This window comes from Cloeon dipterum, chromosome 3 (genome assembly GCF_949628265.1).
Source record: "Cloeon dipterum chromosome 3, ieCloDipt1.1, whole genome shotgun sequence".
NCBI classification, from domain to species: Eukaryota; Metazoa; Arthropoda; class Insecta; order Ephemeroptera; family Baetidae; genus Cloeon; species Cloeon dipterum.
In genome coordinates this window covers 27,401,463-27,421,689 of record NC_088788.1, presented here as the reverse complement: position 1 = coordinate 27,421,689, position 20,227 = coordinate 27,401,463, and the positions used below count along the sequence as shown (strand labels likewise).

Here is a 20,227-nt window from a genome sequence, read left to right as displayed (position 1 = left end):
TATGTATATATAATTTTATCACGATGATAGCATAATTAAGAAAATACATGGCTCAACTGGTAGGATGGAGAATCTCGTGGCGCCAGTGTTGTAGCCGAGAGTAAGCAAATTAGTTTGCTGGTCTAACGGTAGGCTGAGCTAGCGGCGGCAGCAAGTCTTCTCCCACCCCTGCGTTCGAGCCTCAGCAGCGCAAGCAGGCCGAGCGGCTCCGGCAACGAAACAGGCATCCAAGCAAGCAGACATCAAAAGTCATCGAGTCGTGTATACGTTCGCAGTGAACGGGTGCGCCCATTTCGCCCGCCTTCTGGTTCGTGTTTGTGGCCCGTTATCGGGTGTTGGTGCGGCCGTACGTCGACCAGTGCGGCCGAAATCGTGCATTGTCGCCAGCAACGAGGATATCGGCCCCAATAAGTAGACTCGGAGGGTGAATAGTGGCCGAGCTTGCTTTCTGCTTTACTCTCGCAGCCGCTCTCACTTCGACTTCTCACTTGCGATGCTTGCCAGCTAGGCAGCCAGCAGCCCAAATCTAGGTCAGCTGACAGCGGAAGCACCGAATCGGCCTTTCGGCAGCGCTTTCGGCACCAGGGTCGATCGTCTAGGTACTCCCTCTCCCTTGTTTACACTCGCCACAGCTGATTTACGGTGGGTTGTGTATGAGCGTGTTTGCCAATCTGGCCGATTTGCACGTGTTGCCCGGCACAATTCGCGACAAGGTTTCACCTGTCAAAACAGCCGGTTTCGGCACTCTGTCCCCTCACCCCCTTTGCTCGATGGCACACACGCGAATCTACCACTTAAAAGGCTGCCACTCAGCTGTCAAGGCCTCGAGTGCACAAATTTGCATTTCGCTCTGTGTTAATTTGCTCTTCTACTCTCGCCATCGGCCGGCCAATACATACGCTGAATTTAATTTTGGCGGGATGTTTGTTTCAGACGTTTATCTAATCATATCGACGTTGCGAGAGGAGCACTGAAATGAGTAGTAGTGTTTACAGTTTTACTTCCCGTTTGTACGCAACGTACGCGTGCACATATTGTGAAGGGAGGGCGCCGATGAGGGAGTAAATTTAGCTGACAACTGTACACCCCGAATTTGTGAGAACGATTGGCCCGGGTATCAAACGACGCATTGTAATTTTAAACCGACGACGGAAAATTTTAAAAAGCAAATTTTCTTTTGAGATGACAAAAAACCTTTTGTAAATTCATTAATGCCAACATCATAAAGGTGTTTGTGCCTATATTTCTAAATTCTACTGTGCATTTTGTAAGCGTTGATATCAAGCTTAAAAATTGATTTATTTGCATCGATTTGGGCTTGTTTATCTATAATTTTTATTTTTAATTTTGATAGTTTATATTCCAGTTTTTGAATGCCACAAAAATAGATGTTCAGACAAGAATACCATTTCCGCTACTAAATTAATTGCGTATTTTAATTTATTGAGTCTACTTATCTGATAATTGTTAGACGAGATTAATTGATAATGCATCAAGCTGATCAAAGTCTCAATTCCGAGAGTAGTATTGATAGTTTTTTTTTTAGTAATTTATCGAATTTGAAATTAATTCTATCTCAACATTTTCCTTGTGAAACATACAATTCACGAGAGAGCATTTAATCGCTATTCAAATAGTAGTTTTGCCATGAAAGAAACAGACTGTTAGGTTTCCAGGTCATCGTTCTGTTGAAAACAGGTCGAGACGCGTTCCCCTAAAACATTCTTTTGGGGAGGTAGGTGAATGGTAGGGGTGGAAAATACAGTTAGGCCATCGGGGGAGAAATCGGGAGAAACGCAACTTGCAATGGCTGCCAATAGTAAAATACCTGCGCTGCTCAATCCAACTAACACAGCTCCCTTGACAAATTACATTTAGCTTTGTAAAAAGATGGGATTGTTATTTTGACGGCAGGGTGCAATGGACAACCGTCAAATCGTGCAGAATCCAAGCCTAAGCAGATAAAAAGTATTAAAAAAACAATGGAATTTTTTTACCCACTGTACGTTTGGCGTTACGAAAAGTCGATAATGCCCAGCATGCGTGCCCGTCCTTTTGAATGGAAATGCTTGAAGCCGAAAACTCATTTATAATGTGCTTGGTTCGTTTGTGTTTCAGAGGGAGACGCCCACATCCATCATCCCGCGAGTGTGCTTGGTGAACTAGAACCACATTCTCTCTGGCGTTCAGTGTTTTGACTCTCTTTGCGTGTCCAAAAACTGTGTGTAGACTAAGTTCGAGTATATAGATAGACAGACAGTCACTCGAGTGTGCACACCGAAAAAAAGACCGACCGCTGCGTCTGCATCCAAGGTGAGTGACTTTCCTGCGCGTATAAATAGTTTTTCCTGATCGCTAATTGAAAGCCGGTGCACAGCCGCGAGGACAAGGTCGAATTTTTAATGGCCTGACGATTAATTGCATCTAGTGCTCTAGAGGGTCGAAACAGACGCGCGAACAAGTTGAAGATTAAACAGAAATATTTCTCTATTGAAAGTTTATCAAATTACCTACGACTGAGAGGGTAACTTTGGTCGCGTTTAGTTCGCATACCAATAAACAGAAGTGGCTATTCTGCTCTCTGCTGTACTCTGTGCTGTGATCAAACCAACCATTTCCTCTTCAAAAGGAGTCAAGACATTGAAATATTATAATTCTTTGCCTTTCCCAATTTTTGTTTGTTAAGTATGATGCAATCAATATACTTTATATTTTGCAAGATTTTTAATTAATTTTGAAAATTCACTGGCTACGCAAATACATTGGTAAATTTTCAGTCCCCATTTAATCACAAGCTAAAAAATATTTTTCGCTACTTGAACAAGCTCTGCCTCTAGATTGCATAAAAAATTCAGATTGCACCGAGTCTCATGATCAAAGCCAATATAAAAATGCATCTGCCAATAACAAAGCGAAGTGCGCGCTCTCTCTGATCGTGCACCTCTTATCCGCTCTTTAATCGAGCCGTCCAATGCAAATAATGCTGCAATTATGACGGCATTGCGAGTTGCGAGCACCCGCGTAGATGAACACGCGTCGGCTGAGTAAGGGCAGAGAGGGAATAACAATAATTGAATTTAAGCTTGCAGCGATCAGCACGACTCCAGAGAGTAAATAACAATTGAAGGCCACTCGCAATCTCGCAATAATAGGTAACGCTATCCATCTCGCGGCGACAGTGGCGCGGCGGATACATTATATTCGCACGGAGGTGTAGGTGCACCTCGCAACCGAGAGCGGAGAATGGCAGGCGACGCTTGCATCAGACGATTGCAAAAAGATTGCTAGCGTATACCTTTCCTCTGCCTGGATACTGTTCTTGGGCGCGTGCAATGCTATTAATAAGCGCTATTGGCTTTGAAACTGTGTAGAGTTTGAGTTATAAGTAGGCTGTTACGTTAAGCTATCATAATCATGGAAGGTGAGCAAAGTGTTTTGAATAATGTGGCTCTAAAAAGGTAGTCTGAATAGCTTTACATAGATAATGGTAAAATGGAAAGATTAAAAAATATTATATGTGCTCCAAGGTACTTTAAAAGCTTTGTGCTTGGAACTTCTATGACAGACGAAAATTCCTAACAGATTGAAAAGAAAAGCGATTGTATTTGTTTTTTCCATAAATATCTTTCAGTTACCCAAATTTCAAAATATTTGACTAAAAAGCAAAGCATTATTATTTTTGAATTCTAAAGTAATTGCCGGAGCAAATATTCGCAACAATGCGCAATGGAGGAAGGAAAGCGTGAATCGCATTCCAAAAGCACCTTTCAATCTCGAATGCACCACTTTGCGTTGTGTGTGTACTACATTCGTGAGTGCGTTGTGTGATGACTAGAAAGCAAACGGGCTGAAAGTAAAATAATGCCGACCGACAGGTTTCCATTTCTTTAGCGGCGACATTCTAAAAAAGGCCACGGCGTTGCTTGGAGAGATGAGCAAACGGGGACGGACCGCTGTCTTCTCTCCAAAGAAGAGAGCAAATAATGCTAGAGCCGCGAGCAACACACGAAGGGAAAATCGCGCTTAATTTTAGCATATAAACAACAACGGGAGAATAAACGATTTTCGGGTATCTATTTATTTATTTATTTATTTGATTGTTTATTCTCACCGTAAAAAATTTACATACATGTTAAAAAACAGTTTGTCAAAAAATTTAAAAAAGCACATAGTGAGAAAAGGCACCATTCCTTGCAAACATCTCGCTAAAACTCTACCCGGGAGGGCAGAGCCGGAATGGGCCTGGTATCGGATGACCTGGCCAAACTGAAAATGATAAGCCTGACATGGATAGACAACAAATTATATAACTGCGAGCAAATACAGCACGGAAAAGCTTTTTTTGTCATACAATAAATAATAGTGCTTGATGTTGCATTAGACCTATGTGTGACAGTGTTGTCGTCATTGGCAAATATGAGTGCGACTCATCCTTTTAATCAAGCCAAATTAACTAACGCACCATGCCCGCTTGTCGCGGATATCTCGCCAATTTCGCGGCTTATCAGTCGACCCAGTTCTGCGGGAGTCAACCACCTCTCTAAATTTCGCTGTTATGTGGCAACGATCCGCATTATCAAAGGCAGGCTCTTGGAAAGTCAGAATTTCCTGCTGCTGGGGTTGGTGTGCGCCGTTTGGTCGCTCGGCGCGCCGCGGGTCGAGGTCAATTGGATGCTGGTCCACGTGGTGCATTATTTTCTGCCCATGACATACACTGGCTGGCTGCCTTAACTCAATGCACGCCGAGTTAAAGTTGAAGGCAAGCAGCCCGATGCAGCACTAGTGCATTTTATTAATGGCCAGCCTATTGTGGGAGGCCTGACCCCGTTTCAAAAGAGCTGATAACACTTATCGCTTTTCTGCACAGATATAGCGGCTGTCCATTGCGCGAGTGCGGACAACGCCAAGCAAAGACTTATGCGATACTTGCAGCTTTTGGTACGAATGTGTGTGATTTTTTGGACGGGGAAGTTTGATTACCGTCCAAGGTATACCAAGGTTGATGCTTTTTTAATTGGACATTAAAATGCGGAAGTTGGGACAGCATATATATTAAATATACAGCATGAACTGACATTAAAAAGTCAACGGAAGCTCTTGCTGAATGCTAACCAAATCTCACTGTGGTTGTTGTTCCCTCTTAAACGTATGATAATTGTTTGGAAAAAATACCAATGGTGATATTAAATACCAACAATGGTGATATTGTATAATCCGACACGTAGTGTCAATAAAAATGATGAGTGATTTGGCGTGGTTGTTTACATTGCATTGAACATCTAGCAATTTGTTTTTCGCTTGTTGGTTCATCATTCGATAGCCACAAAATGGTCCACATGAATTTCATAATTATTTATTCAATATTTGCATTTTATTTGGATTTTGAACTTAGCTGTCTCGCGAGTTGTTGTTTTGATTAGCAAATTAAATGATTGCTGCGCCACGTGTCATAATCAAAAGAGATAAGACTAGTCAGGCGAGAGGAAACGCTATTTGGTGTCAAAGCCCGCCACCAAACTTCTTCCATTCAGAGCAGCTTTTCAAACAGATTAAGTCCGCAGGCGCGGACATGCAAAATTTGTACAACGTGCTTTTTCCTCTTGTTTTTTCTTCTCAGCGAGATTTGTGGATTTGGACCAGTGCCATTATTTTGAAATTAGGACGGCCATAGGGAATTATTTTTCTCTTCGCAGAGCTGGCTTTGCTCATTAGCACCACACAATGGAACGTGTATTCTTTCTTTCTTTTTTTTTGCGTAATTTGCTTCTGTGCTCAAATGAAGGGGTTGATTGAGAATCGTTTGCGTAATCACACCACGAGGCTTTGATGTTTAAATAGTGCACCACGCGAAGAGATGTGGGACGTGCGACATAAATTTTTAAGTCTTCTTTCCGAAAACAACAACACACATCTCTAAAACGGCGTTTTCAAACTTTCGACCACGTAATAAATTTGTAGGAATATCATCAAATACCTTTTAATATACGCACAACTTAAGCATTAATTTAACATGTGAGAAAGAGTGACACTTCCGGTAAACGGCTTGACTGATTTTAAGACCCTGCCCAGTTAAGCGTCAGTCCAGATGATTATAAATTCATGGTTGGTGTTTTTTTTAAACCAATTTACCAGCGTGAATGCATTGCTCTGAAAATAAAAATGTCATTACGGTTGAAAAACTGCAATTATAGCAAAATTTAGGCCGGTGCAAGGTGGGCGCGGTGCAGGGCCATGTAGTTTGCTTGCACTCATTCTGCTTGCGGCGTCTACCGTACTACGGCTGCACTTGGGCCAATCGATACCGAGAGACCTCGCTGTGAACAACCATGAACCTGACTGCCGTGCCACCGCCGAATGCACACCCCAGATCAATATCAGTCCGGCCCCAACGCCCGCCGCAACAAACCGGCCTGCTGGCGAAACTGCAGCAGCGCCAACGAAAAACTGCAGCTGGGCCAAGGGAATAGTGCAGCTGAACGCATTATATTTGGCGCTGTTGGCTGGAGCCGTTGACAGAAACTAAAAAATAATGGCTCCCCCAAAACTCAAGGCAACATTTTTCCACTTTCTGGGTCAGTGATTTCTGTGTTTTAATGAATGAAGTTGACTTTATATCTTTTTTAGGTGATATTAGTTTGGGAAAATTATATGTTTGTTTTTGTGGCAAGAAACAACATTATCAGCACCTTTTTAGGCTCAAACCTCCACGTGCCTCTTGACGTTCAAGGTAATACTCAGTATCAGAATTTTGTTTTAAAATGGTTGGTATTTTTATACTCTATTTTTTCTTAACTGCAAAGTGTTTGTTTAACTTGAGCACGAGCATTTAAAAGAATGCACTTGATTAAGAAATGGGTCAAAATTGCGTGATTGCTCCCATTTATTTTATTTTATATTTAATAGAAACAAGACGATTATGAGTCACATAAGTTTTACTTTTTAAATTTATCGCCGCCTTCTATGAGGTAACAAGCGAGATAAGGCGAGAAAACGAAATTTCCACGGTTTGCTGTCGCTTTCGCAAACAGCGCATTCCTCATCGACGCAATCGTCCAGCGTCGTCCATTTTCCACACAAACAAAAGAAAACTGCGACGTTCACTTGCTTGTGGTCTGGCTGACTGACTCACTTAACTGTGTACTGAGCTTATGTATGAAGCTAACTGCTGTTGCTACTATGCTTCTGCCCTGTGTGCGCGATATCGACTTTGCGGTCAGCATTGTCGCGTGCTAATTCATGGAGGTCACCGGTACAAGCGGCCAGCTAAATTAATTAGCGGAGAAATCGCAAGTTACGTATGTGCATGTGCATTCATCGACGCAAAAGGAGGTGCAAAGGGAGTCAGCGAATTAGCTTAGCTTTTCTTTTCCTGTCGCTTGTATGACGGCAATGATAATTATTTTCTCGCGAAACTTCCACGTCCGGCATATGTAGTGATGATATTGAATAGAGGGAAAATTTCAAATAATTACGGTTCTGGTAGGTCACTCATTGTCAAAAGGTGTTGATTGTTATAAAACGTTCAGAGGGATTTTTGTTTGAAAGATGAGTGTGCTTACATCAAACTAAAAAATATATTTTATTGTTTAAAAAAACCTAGTAATTTTCATAAGTTAGCAGTTTTTTGCACGGCATTGCTAGCCTAAATCAAAATTTTTGTTTCTACTTTTCTCATGTACTGCTTGTAATTGCAATCTGTTTAGCCATTAAATAATAAAAATGTATATAATCTAGAGATGCTTTGTTTTATGCGTGTTGCATTCAATCTGTTAATTTTAGCTTGGGAGTTCCAGGGAAAAGCAATAGTGGGTCAGTTCACTCTGTGATTCGCGTTTCGCGTTGTGTGAATGATAATAGTATTATTAAGCCATTGGTTGTGAACTCAGGATTGCTCACACTCAGGTAAGCGAGCGGCACCGCTGGGAATTTCCGCGCGCCGCAGAGTAAATGTTTGCCGTTTGAATCGCTCTGGTACCTGCCGCTTCTAAGAAACGCGGTGTCTTGACAAATAAACCGCACCGGAAGCCGCGAATGTGCATTTTGCATGTGCAGAAGACTCAAAATATCCAAAATCTAGGACAAATATTGCGCATGTTCAGACAGAGACAAACTTCTAGTTAAAAAATTTAATAAATCGTTAGTAGGTAAATCATACCCAAATGAATCACCGAATTAATTCGTCTCAACTCTATATTGCGATTTAAAACACAAAAATAGTATTATTTATTTCTTGCTTTTCATCTGTGTACCGCAACAATTATACAACATCTGTATGTCCTTGCGACTGCCTCAAGTACCGAGGATAAAAATATCCCATGATAATTTATAATAATAATTACGCCCATATAGCGAGTCGTGCAAAACCTAGATATAAACACAGTCGTCTAATGGGCATTCAAGTGGCAGGGAATAGAAACAGTCAACCTTATCTGTTGGGTGCTCCATGATTTTGATTACATACATTAGTGGTCACCTTTTTCGTCCTAATGGACGTCACATTATACCAAGGTCAACCTTGGTGGTCACTGAGCCGAGTTTTGGGGCCGTTGCCCCAGTGGCTGACGAATGCATTCGGCGTGAAAGCTCACACTCAACCTTGGCAGTGCACGTACTCTTGCTGGGCGTGATGTCCCAATTAGTGTCCTCTTCTCCACAAGATCTCTCCGTGAACAGAAGAGCACGCTGTTTGATGCAACTCGAATTTTGGGTCCGAGTCTGCCCCAAGGTCGTTTGACGCGTGCGCGCACTTGCAGCACGCACTGCTATTTTGAGCGTGAGAAGATGGGAGACTTGGGAAATTACGACGGCGCTGTTGAAAATGTTGCGAAAATCAGACAGAAATGAGATAACACGCCACTCTGTTCTATTGTCTTCTTGCTCGGGAAAAAAGAGACATTCAAGGAAATACGAAGCAAAAAAAATGCTAACTAGATATTTTATATTGTGTGTTAGCAGTATACAATTTGCCAAGCCCTTGGAAAAAGAATTTTTGGGGATGAAAATAAGGAATTTAAAATTTCAAAATGCAATTTATTATTATAAAGACTATACACGTAGCCTGAGCCTGTAGGAATGTGCTGAAACCTCTTTCCGTGGTGGAGGCAAGCCAAAGAATCAAATATAATGCTCTGTGTTCCTCGCCCTCGCTGCCAATTTGATTGACTTGGGGCAATTAATCGTGCGGTGGTGGCGCGAAAAGGCACGGGAGCAAGCCGTAGTCGGTGTGATGCGGCCGAAATCTAAATTAGGCACCAGTCGGGGGATCACTTGGACCATTTCCACGCAAGCAACGACCTAAATAATGGTGTGGCGGCATGGTGGTGCGCGGATGCACGCCCATCTCTCTTTTTTCGCCGTATTTACATCCGCAGCTAGTGTGTGACCTTTGCAGTTTATAATTAGAGTGCTGCACTCAGAGTTAGTCTGATTGTAAATGCCAAGTTACGCGTGCTCTTGGCAGCTGACTGAAAAAAAATTGTCGCGCGATCAAGCGCTGTCGACTTATCTCTCTGGCAATGCGTGTCCGCGGAGGAGTTCTGCAAATTTCATAGTTGTTTTGCGATTTACTTATGGAAAACAAACTCTTTCAAAATGACATTTCAACAATGTTTAAAATGCAGTGTTTTTTTTTTCTTTTTAATCATGCTTTTATAATAACAAATTTCCGTAAAAGTATGATAATAATAAGAAAATACACTTAAAATACCGATTTTGAGCTTAATAGTTCTCTCTCGTTCGTATCAGTAAGCTAGAAAGTGATTGATGGGATCAGACTCGCACAACTGCAGTACACAAGTGAACCAAATGATCGGTGGTAATTGGCGCACAGAGATTGATCAACTGCGCCAAAGTTCACTGTCTCCAAGCCTGACGTCAATGGCCGAAATATACAACAAAGAACCCCCTAGCCAATTTCAAAGCGACGACGGTGCCAAAAGAGGCGCGAACTCATTTCCCTGCACAGCGCTCGTCAAATCTGGGCCCGAAATGTCACGGTTTTCGCACCCTTTGCGTAGCCCCAGCGGTGCACTGATGCGACGAGTCGTGTAGCATGCATTCAATATGAGCCGCCAGCTATTTTTCCCCGACGTGCACTCTCTGGTTGCACTATTATGCTGTCTGTCATGTCGCAATTCGAGGTGCAATTGTAAAATAGCCAGCGTTGGATGCAGCACGAGCCGCGCTCTGCGCTCGCTTTGAATGTGCGAACTTGAGAAAGAGAGGAAGAAAAAGGGGGCGTAGCCGCCGAGCAGGTGATGTTATTAGACGTGCAGGTATGACTGCAACACACCAACTCGCAATTATGGGCGGCGACCCCTGTATTTCTTCTTCAACATCCAAAGTCAGCAGGGTTGCCAGGAGCTGATCTTATCTCGTAGAACGAAAGAAAATGGCATCGTATTAAGTCATCAGATTCACTTGCAATCCAGTTCAATTACAATTTTCTCAGAAAAGGAAAGAATGAGATAAGTGGAAAATAAATGAAATGACTCGCTTGAGTTATGAGAATCGTCTGGAAATTTTAATCTGTTTTAAGTAGTTCGTTTACAGCTATCAGTGAAAACAGATTTTTATTTGAAATTATCTGCTTAATATTTCTACATAATTTGTTTTTGATGCTATTTAATTAACGTAAAAATTTGAGATAACAGTCGACCTCATTTGCAAAGGACGTTTTGGTTTCCTTTGAACTTCTTGTGTTGAACTAAACGAAAACAAAGCTGCTTCAATTGCGGTTGTGCCTTCCGCAAAGTAAGAATCACTTCCTCTTACGAATTCAAAAACAAACCATTGAATTTTGCGCTATAAATTAGTTAACCATTGATACCGATCATAATTCTCCACGCGCATTGGTTGCATTTTTATTTTGTGAGTATCATCGTCGTCAGCGGGTAGGTTAACGACAGCAATGCAGTAATTATTAAACCATCAACACGAAATATGCAGCCTCGTAAAAAGTGCTGTGGTGAAGCTTCCGTGGATTCTTAGCCTGGAAACCAAAGAATATAAGAGCGCTTTTTATTTAGCCGAGACTGAAAATTACACACATGCATGCACGCCGGGAACCTTGAGACTGCAGCAGAACACTGAAGAGCAGGAGACGCCGAGAGTTTGTTATTACCAGCATGCAACTGCTATTTTCGCTTCAAATGCTGTACAGGCAGTTCCGCTGCGCTGGATTCTTCTTCTTTGTCAATTTCCCTTTTCCATACGAGGTTTAATGTATCACTTTTGCTCGCTGCAATCAAAATACCTCACTCGTTAAACTCTGGTGCGTTAAATAGCATCTTGGGAACATATTATAAAAATAAACAAAAGCCATAATACAGTACAGATTCTAAAGACAGGTTTTGAAATAGCACGTATTGGGTTTTAAGTAAAATAATATGCATATCCCTAAACGTTGAACCGCACGCACGTGTAAAATCGAGGGGAAATTTTGCAATTTTGGCAGCAGTCAGTGGGCATGAGCCTCTCTCCGCTTCATTGGTTCTCGCATTTCATGCAGCCAAGACAAATAAATTGCACATAATTTCCGATTTTCTTCGGTGCTTTGGATTTTCACGGCCTTCTGCAAGCTAACGTCGTCTGACAGACATCTGCACTTAGTTCACGTGGTTATCTCGCCGTGTCATAATGTGGTGTATGACCTACATATTCCTACTTGCGAGCTCTCTCGCACAATTACAGTAAGTTGGTGCTTCTGGTTGACTTTGCAGCGCATGAACATCGACGCAAATAATAAACATCACGTGCTACTACCGCTGATTATCAGCAATTATATGGTAAATTAAAAAAATGCAATTATTGGTACTGGTCATAGCGATGGGAAAACAGCTTCTTTTATTGCACACTGTTCCTCATGCCAAATGGCTATGAAAATAATCACTTCATGAATGCTTTCAGACGAATAATTATAAAAGGAGACATTTAAAAAATATCTAGTATGTGGTTGACCACTCGGCGTGTTTGGGGTGAAGGGAATACGACTTACTGGCTGGCTAAGTTTGCTTATAACCATCGCCTAACCTGCACTAGTCTGAGTAGAGAGAAGAGGGGTAAAATATCACTTTGGATTTTGGGGGATGAAGTGCGTAAGCGTCACAGGGTGAGCAGTCCTAAATCAGGTTGAGCATCAAATAGCATCTGTCACCTGTGCACCGAATCAGGAGTCATTAGGATTTTCTAATTATGTTTTTGCGTTGTTATTTTTTCGGTTCCATGGGTTCGTTTTAAAAATATGAAAGGGTAATTTTATTTACCAGGCCAGGTTGAAAACGAGATTGTGATTTTGCCGACGACGCAAAATTCCTAGCGAATTCTATCTCTTTTCAGATGACTATCATAAAACACTTATCGCTCATTGTCAGAACTGACCTATATGCAATGCACATCAGTTAAAAATGCAATCCCTTGGGACATTTTTTATCTCGCAGATACATAATTACGTGCACTTACCCCTTGAGGCGGCGAGTGAATGCGCGGCTGGAAACGCTCTCTCGAACTATGCTATTTTCACACCGTCGCACTTGGAAGGGAAATAAGAAATTACGCTAGCTGCATGCCTCGCGTGGCTCCAAAATTAAATTTATGCATTTGTCGCGGCTTTATGCCTACATAGCGAGACACGTGGTGCCGCAAATAGTGGCGGTGCTCATCTCTACTGACTCATAATGTAGGTCTATATCTATTATTGACCTTGCACCGTCGAGTCTCATAACAACTGCATTTGCAAGTGCACAAATGAGGCAGAGCAAGCCGGCCGCGGCTGTTCCCGCTACACCACTCATTCCATGATGAAAGAAACCATTTGAATGGCTTGGACGAACCACCGGATGATATTGATCTGGAGAAAAGGAAGGAAATGGAATTTCTGCTCGCCGCCAGATCGCATTAAACTAATACCTTTTGTGGCTCGGCGCGCGCGAAACTTTTCGATTACACCGCCGCTTTTGTGCTTTGCGAATAAACCGTCGTGGGATTTGCTGCTCCGCGCCAGATATTATAATAATTTGCCAGTCCAGAGGTCTTTTGTGACAACGGACAATCAATCAAAACCAGCCAATTGAACTTTCAGCCAGGTCATGAACGAAATTTCATTTGAATCGTTTTTTGCCGTTAATATTTCGCATAGAATAGGCTTTGTCCCGCCAGAAATGAACTTACAACATCACAAACTTGTTCAAACCTATATAAATTATATATCATTTGAATGGTGTATAAATGCAATTTTGAATAAAGCGTTCTTTTTACAAACAAATGTCATATTGGAATTTACAAACTAGAATCACATGTTCAATTTGATTTCCCCCAACAACAAAAGTGAGCAAAAATCAAGTTAGCAAGTTTTCTTTCTTGAAATTTGATCCTGCAGCAGACACGCCTGGCGAGTGTAATACAAGCAGACTGAAATTAATTTGAATGTCCCATTTCATTCTATTCGCAGTGCTGGACTGGCCTTTCATGCGAGAGAGTAATTGAGCATGAAAAACGCGACGCCCTGCGTTGCAACGTAATGCTGGCGTACAAAAGTGAGCAAAAGGGTGAGCAAATTGAATTCGCGCGCGCGTCGCTGGCTAGAAAAATTGTATCAAAACGTGCGCCACTTATTCATCGGCTTGCGTCCCGTCGGAACGTTAAACGGTGCCGGCAGCCAACTTATGGAAAAGTTGACGCCGGCTAAATTAATCCCATCAGACTTCCAGCACCGTGCAGTTGCCACTGCTGCTGGCTGGGCTGGAGGCGAGTTATTTCTTCCTTACTTACTCGGCGAGCGATAAGCTGTTAAGACGGCGTCAAGACTGAAAGGAACGGGCTGCAGCCGCTGCCGCCGCACTAGACTCGCCCAGGGGATGCAAACATGTGCAGGGGTGGTTGAACGATGCTTATTTTTAATTGCTGGCCTCCCCCCAGTTGCTGCTGGATTTCTGTTTTAGAACCATTAAGTCTGCCGTTTCCTCTCAGCCAGTCGAAACTGCTTTCGAGAACATCCAGCTACCAAAATTATCGCTGAAAATCTGATACTTTTGTTTGAGAACTTTCCAACTCGAGACTAGAGAATGTTTTGAATTTAACATCTGGAGCACAAGAAATATGCCTTTGAAAGGGCACTGCCCATTGATTTAATTTTTCGGTCACTGATATTAATTACGAATTTCAGAGTGTATTCAAATGCTATTCTGAAACGTGTCGTTCAATATTGTTATATTCATATCCACTTATTTATGGAAGCGAAAATATTCTTTTATTGGGTTAAAATCACAAAGGCAACAGTCAACATATTATGTATCAGATAGTGCATAATACAAGAAGATTTGTGTATTTTCTTTCCATACGAGTGATTATCATTCTTCAAAAAGCTTAACGAAGCAACAAATTAATTGTTTGAATCTATACAACAGTGAACTTACCCTTTCATAACTTAAATTAAACAGCGGATTCTCATTTGAAAGTGAATGTCGTATGGGCGACTAGATCCAGCTAGGCTCTCCTTGTTTAGTGCGCAAAAGTGGTGTGATTGGCCCTGCCGTTGTCCGCTGCTGTTCTCCCGATTCAAGGTCCCCACCAAGTCAAATTACGCGCTGGCGATTATTGTCTCATTCAGACACCTCGCAATTTGCCCTGATGAATGGATCCTTGATCAGCTCCCAGCAGCCCACGCGCACAATTATGTTTTCAGTCTAAACCACCCTCAATTTGGTCCCAGAGTTGGGGGGCTGACGAGACGGCGGCGCGAGATGTAAACAAGCGGGCTGCGCAGCGTGAGAATGTCACATTCATATCTCATTAAAGATAATAAACACATACACTCGTGAACGAAGAGCGGGAGAGAGATAGGGTGAAGGAGCCAGATCACATGCTGTGACAGGGCAAAAATAATGTTGCTGGCATCCACGGTTTCAATAGATTTAATAGTAAAATTGCGTTCAGTCACTGCGACAGACGCCCTTCGAGTGAGCGTTCAGTTCAGCGAACCTGATTCCTTTAAATTGATTTTGAATGTTTTTTCTATTCCATTTGAAAAATAGCTAATGAGAACAAATCTTTTTTTGTCAAAATTAACTTTTCAAGAGAACATTTCTTGTGAAGAAACAGTAAAAACAGTTAGTTGATCTAGTTATGGCAAAAATTAAATATTTGCGAAACAAAGCCGTCTTACGAAACAGTTTCTCATTCTTTGTGCGCTTAAACTTGCGCTAGTTAGGTCTATTAATAACGTCCATTCGCGAATTCGCGTGGACTTGGCGGAGAAAAGCCATTGCGTCTTTGTGGAGATGTAGGAGAGTAGTGAAACTGAAAGCTCGCCTGCTCGTCTCGTTTCGCCTGCGGTGAATAATGAAAGCCGCTGCCTAGCCGGTCGAGCAGCCAGCCAGCTAGCTCCACACACACACTCAGACAACAAATGACCATTTTATGCACTAAGTGAAAGTAAAATAGGACAGACTGAGTGACGAGGCGAGCGGGCAGGTAAATTTAGTATGCGGCGCGTCGAGCCGACCGGCATGCCAAAGCTTGTTTTTTCGGCCGAAAGAAAGGGCCGGCCGACCATAGTGCAGACCAAAATCCGACCGAGACCGAACACTTTGTTGTTAAGCCAAACGAGCCGAGTCTGCGTGGACGGCGGCTGCGTGTGAAGCATCCCAAGCCGGCTCTCTCGGGCCCAAACCGCCGAAATGAGGTCAACGGCAAGAGTGAGTTTATAAATGAATGGTGCACCAGTGTGCGTCTTACACGGCCCACCAATCTGGCTCCATCTATTTCGCTTGCGAAACTTCCTCTGCCATGCTCCATCTTTCGGCAGCACACTCACCAATAAATAATTACTCTCTTGCACGCAAACTCGAAAAAAATTTGTGTAGCAAAGTGCTAATAGTAGAATTATTTTAAAGGGATGTTCGGTGCACGTTTTTCAAGTTTATCTTTTTGGAGTTAGGAGCTCGGCTCCGCAACCACTACATCTTTATAAAATATCTCGGTATCCACCCTAAATTATTGCAACAAAATTTTGTTAATCTGGGGTAAACCATATCAAATTTATCAATGATAATATCAACTCAGCAATGAAAGGATACATCACGTTTTTAACTCCCTTTACTCAAACTACCCCTGATTCTGTTCCCCCCTACTTGCTCTCTCACGCTCTCCTCACATTCCTGCACCTTTGTCAAGCTAAATCACAAAACCTTCCTTGCCGCAATAGCCCTGCTTTTGTAACTGGTCGTCGCAGCCCCTCTGGCTGGTAGTCTGAAAAATAAACGCCGTTACTGAGCAGACTGCTTTTTTCGCCTTGCGACGTTAATGCTCCAAAACTCTACGTATCTGATCAAATGTATTCATGAAAATTAATTAAAGGAAATATCCCCTATCTTTTTGTCTCTTTTGCCATTGTGTAACTTAACACAATTTAACTGCTATAGATGTTAATATATATTAAATTTTAATTAAAAGTAAAATGATCTTGAGATAGCGAAAAAAATTAAAGGTCTTGTTCAGGTCCGATCTGTCCATTTAATGAAATTCACTTCCCCTCTACCGTATTAACTATAACTAGTCCGCTTTCTATCTTCATCAAATCCGCTGCAGGGAACATAACTTTGTGCTCTTAACGAAGGTTATAGGAATATGCAAGGCCGGACGGAGAAAACCGAAAACACGCATGTAAAAATGAAAACCCTTTCTCACGCGGTTAAAGAGCGGAATCCGACCTTGGCCACAAAAACTGTGAGAGGAAGATGCACGAGAAAAGAGGCATTAAAAAAGCACGGGGACGCAGCTGCGGGAGAAAATAATAATATTGTTCTTTCGTCCTCTGTCGGCGGTGAGATGATATGTGAAATCACATGCGCGAACAAACAGCGTGTGGGAATACATTATGGAAAGGGTAAATAAAAGTGACCCAAACGCAGCGGACGACGGCGACGCACTGCTGGTCAAATATTAATTCAGATGGCGGCGCTCTCAAGATCAAGCATGTGTCCTCAATTGGGCCGGCAAAAACATTTGAATGATGACGAAAGCCGATAATAACAAACATCGCACATGATGACCTGTCATCTGCGCCGCTTTTTGCCTGTCACCGCGGCTGCATCATTACAAATAATATGACCGATGAAATGTAGTGCGATTGATTTGGGCGCCCAAGGCTGCTACTTGCAATTTATGTTTACTTGTGCAGCTTTTTGAAACACTGGCGCATGTGTACACATTTGCAATTCATTTGGACCGTCTCGCCTCGCATTATCCTGCGAGACGGACTGCATTATGTATATTTTTGGCAGTTAGGGATTCAAATTAGCAAAAGGTTAAAAACTGGAGGTGGTTCATTTTTAAAAATCAAATAACTGTCACTCTGTATCTCCCTTTTAAAATGAAATATATTTGAAACAACTACCTTCGTTTTCGGTCTTGGATGTGGCTGATTGATATTTCGAAAATAATAACTTGATGTGAGCGTGATAAAATCAAATATTTATTTTGCGTTTTGGGTACAGTAGAACGATTTTAATCATTCCATTACTTCTATATTTTATTCAACAATAATTCTATCAAATGTTATTCCTGCATTTGACCTTTATTTAAAACGCTCGCTCCGAAATATATGCTCACAATTTGTTTTTAAGTGCGACCTTAAAGCAAATCTCTGCGCAAAGACTGACATCAAGGCTCGAACTCACAAACGGTTTAACATTGAATCATTCAAGAAATACATTGACGTCACATAAAAAGCGAATTACAATGGCCTGTGAGTTGCATATTATTTCCCTGTGAGTTATTTCTGCAGCGCGCTGCATTGTCAAGTTCGCCGTTTAATTACCCGGACGGACAGCCATAAATTTTTGCCTTCACGCCACGTGCGCAGATGAAATTCGCCGATATCACCACTTTAATGTACATATTGACTGGAACGCGATCTCTTTGTGTTGCAGCACTTGGTCTCATTTGTCTACATATGCGAGCAGCAGATATTCTCGTCGGATTTATTGCAGGTAAGATCAATCTTCCACGCTCATTGGCTGCCCGCACGCATCTCGTATATGATGAGCATAGATCCATAATTTATGTGCTCGATCTCTATGCAGCTGTCCGAAGAGCTAGATGCATGCATTATAGTATCAAAAGAAAAGCGCCGCGTGATCGGACAGAAATAAATTCATAAAACGATCCGCTGTCCAGACCGCTGATGTAAAAATAATAATAATGGCGTTATGTACCACGTACGCGCGCGGTCGGCATCTGTGAATGTGTCGTAAAACATAATGGGGGCGAAGTGTCTCGTAAAAACTCGGATTGCGCAACGCTTTGTTTGTCCATATCGCCTTGCATAAATATGCATCAAAGTTTTTTCCTGCCTACAGCAATGAATTGTACTTTTTATAGAGTCGTTCGCTATTTTTTCTGGAGGGTCGGAAAGACATTTTGCTTCATAATAATGATCAATATTCGATAAAAGGAAAGTGTTTTATCCTACTTTTATTTTGGGTAAAATTCCATTTTTGGCACCATCGAGTAACGGCCGTAAGTTTTAAATTTCTAACTGCATTTTTAATTAAATTTAAATCTAATAGATTTTATTACAACTCATGACATCGAAAAATTATGTACCTTTTATGATTATGGTATTGTAATGAACATTTTAAAACCCATCAATATTTTGCGTTCCAAAAAGGTTTGAGATAATTATTTCAAAGGAATAAAGATAAAAATCCTTAACAGTTTAGTTAAGAATAGCCCAGCGTTCACCATAACGCTTGAAAAATGCAAGCTCTTAAAATTCTGTGGCCTCATGATAAATATTTAGAGGAATGAGAATTCTGCATTCCGTTTAAAGACCAAAAGACCTTTTCAACCCTCGAGTCTTAACATTCTGAAGACTCTTTAACGTTCAATTTTTGAGGAATACGTCTTGATTGGTCTTTTTATGGCACATTTTGTGAAATTCCTAAACAGCTTTTTTTAACTGACATGCAAAAAGGCTGCACAGCCAACGAACTTAAATGGCATTGAAATTAGCACGAGGCTGCTGAGAAAGAGCAGAAAAATCCGACCTCTGAAATGCCTTTAGCCTCTAGGCTGCGATGATTTAAGAAGCCATTTCCATGCCGTTTTCATGCTGTTTGTCAAAGCCTGCATAATGGGCTCCTTTTTTGTGTATGCACATTATGGACAGAAGTGCATTCGGGTGCACCGACTGCTGAACCCTTAATGCCAGCGCCCGACGAGCTAATGCGGTTTTTTACTCCGCTTTTGGCTTCGCGAGACAGGTGCAATGCTTTTTTAATTGACGATTGGCGAGCATGAAGGGATAATATGCACAGCTCAGCACAGGTGCATTGCATTGTAAGCCGATTGAGTTGCTAGGGGTGCATGCATATGCCATGCAGATTAGAGCGAGCCTAATTAATTTCGGGCCACGCCTGTCAGATTCTGGAAGACCCCAAGGCGCACTCTGTTGCGAAAACTGAAGCCAACTGCTGTGCAAGTTCTCCACTGATTGAAAAGTTTTGCCTCAGTCAGACTATACGTCTTGACTTTGTGATGGGTATTAATTAGAATTTCGCTTATTGTGAGTGATGGCAAAGATGAAATTGCCTCGCCTTTTATTTATACCCTTCTCTGAGTCTCTGCACAAAGAACAGTGATTCCAAGCTGCATATATATGATATCATTGATGTATGACGGAGTCAGTGTGGTCACATTCTTCATAATTTATTCCGACACTGAATAAAAAAAATAATTATGTCCGAGCTAATTGTTAGTCACATGCTTATATACACAGCCGAGATAAGATTTCATTTTAAAACTTACTAATCTGTACTGCCACGCGACAAAAAATCATTTATTTGGCCGCTAGATTTAAAAGAATGGGCGACCAAAAAGATTTGCATCGTTTACACGGCATCAAGCATCACATAAATTCATTTTGCTGCTATAATATGGATTAGTAGAGTGCGTCACGTTTTCCACTCAATAAACGCTGGCTAGATTTTGATCCGCCATTAGATAAAGGTTAGCACTTTTATGGCAATAATCGGATGCAAGGCAGAAAAGACGACGGTAATAAAATTAATGCAAGAAACACATACGCGCCATTGTTGCATTAAACAACAATACATATATATCCCGTGTGTGCGCGCAAAAGCAAAGGCGCCGAGACGTATCGATCGATCTCGCTCTTGCATCGAATTATTATTATTTTTTGCTCGCGGAATGCGGCGGTGCAGACGGT

The 20,227-nt window shown here is 41.9% G+C and overlaps 1 protein-coding gene across 4 annotated transcripts in view; it reads left to right on the top strand.

Annotated features, from left to right (window-relative positions):
- The first annotated feature begins 200 nt into the window (after positions 1 to 200).
- Positions 201 to 20,227, top strand: part of LOC135940896 (ecdysone receptor-like) — a 92,762-nt gene continuing 72,735 nt past the window's right edge. Inside the window, exons 1-3 of one of the 4 annotated variants that reach the window (XM_065486012.1) lie at positions 201 to 642; positions 2,119 to 2,313; positions 17,928 to 17,987. The gene's annotated coding sequence lies outside the window, so the exon portion shown is untranslated. The remainder of the gene's footprint in view (positions 643 to 2,118; positions 2,314 to 17,927; positions 17,988 to 20,227) is intronic. The other 3 variants (XM_065486010.1, XM_065486009.1, XM_065486011.1) reach the window with 3 other exon arrangements.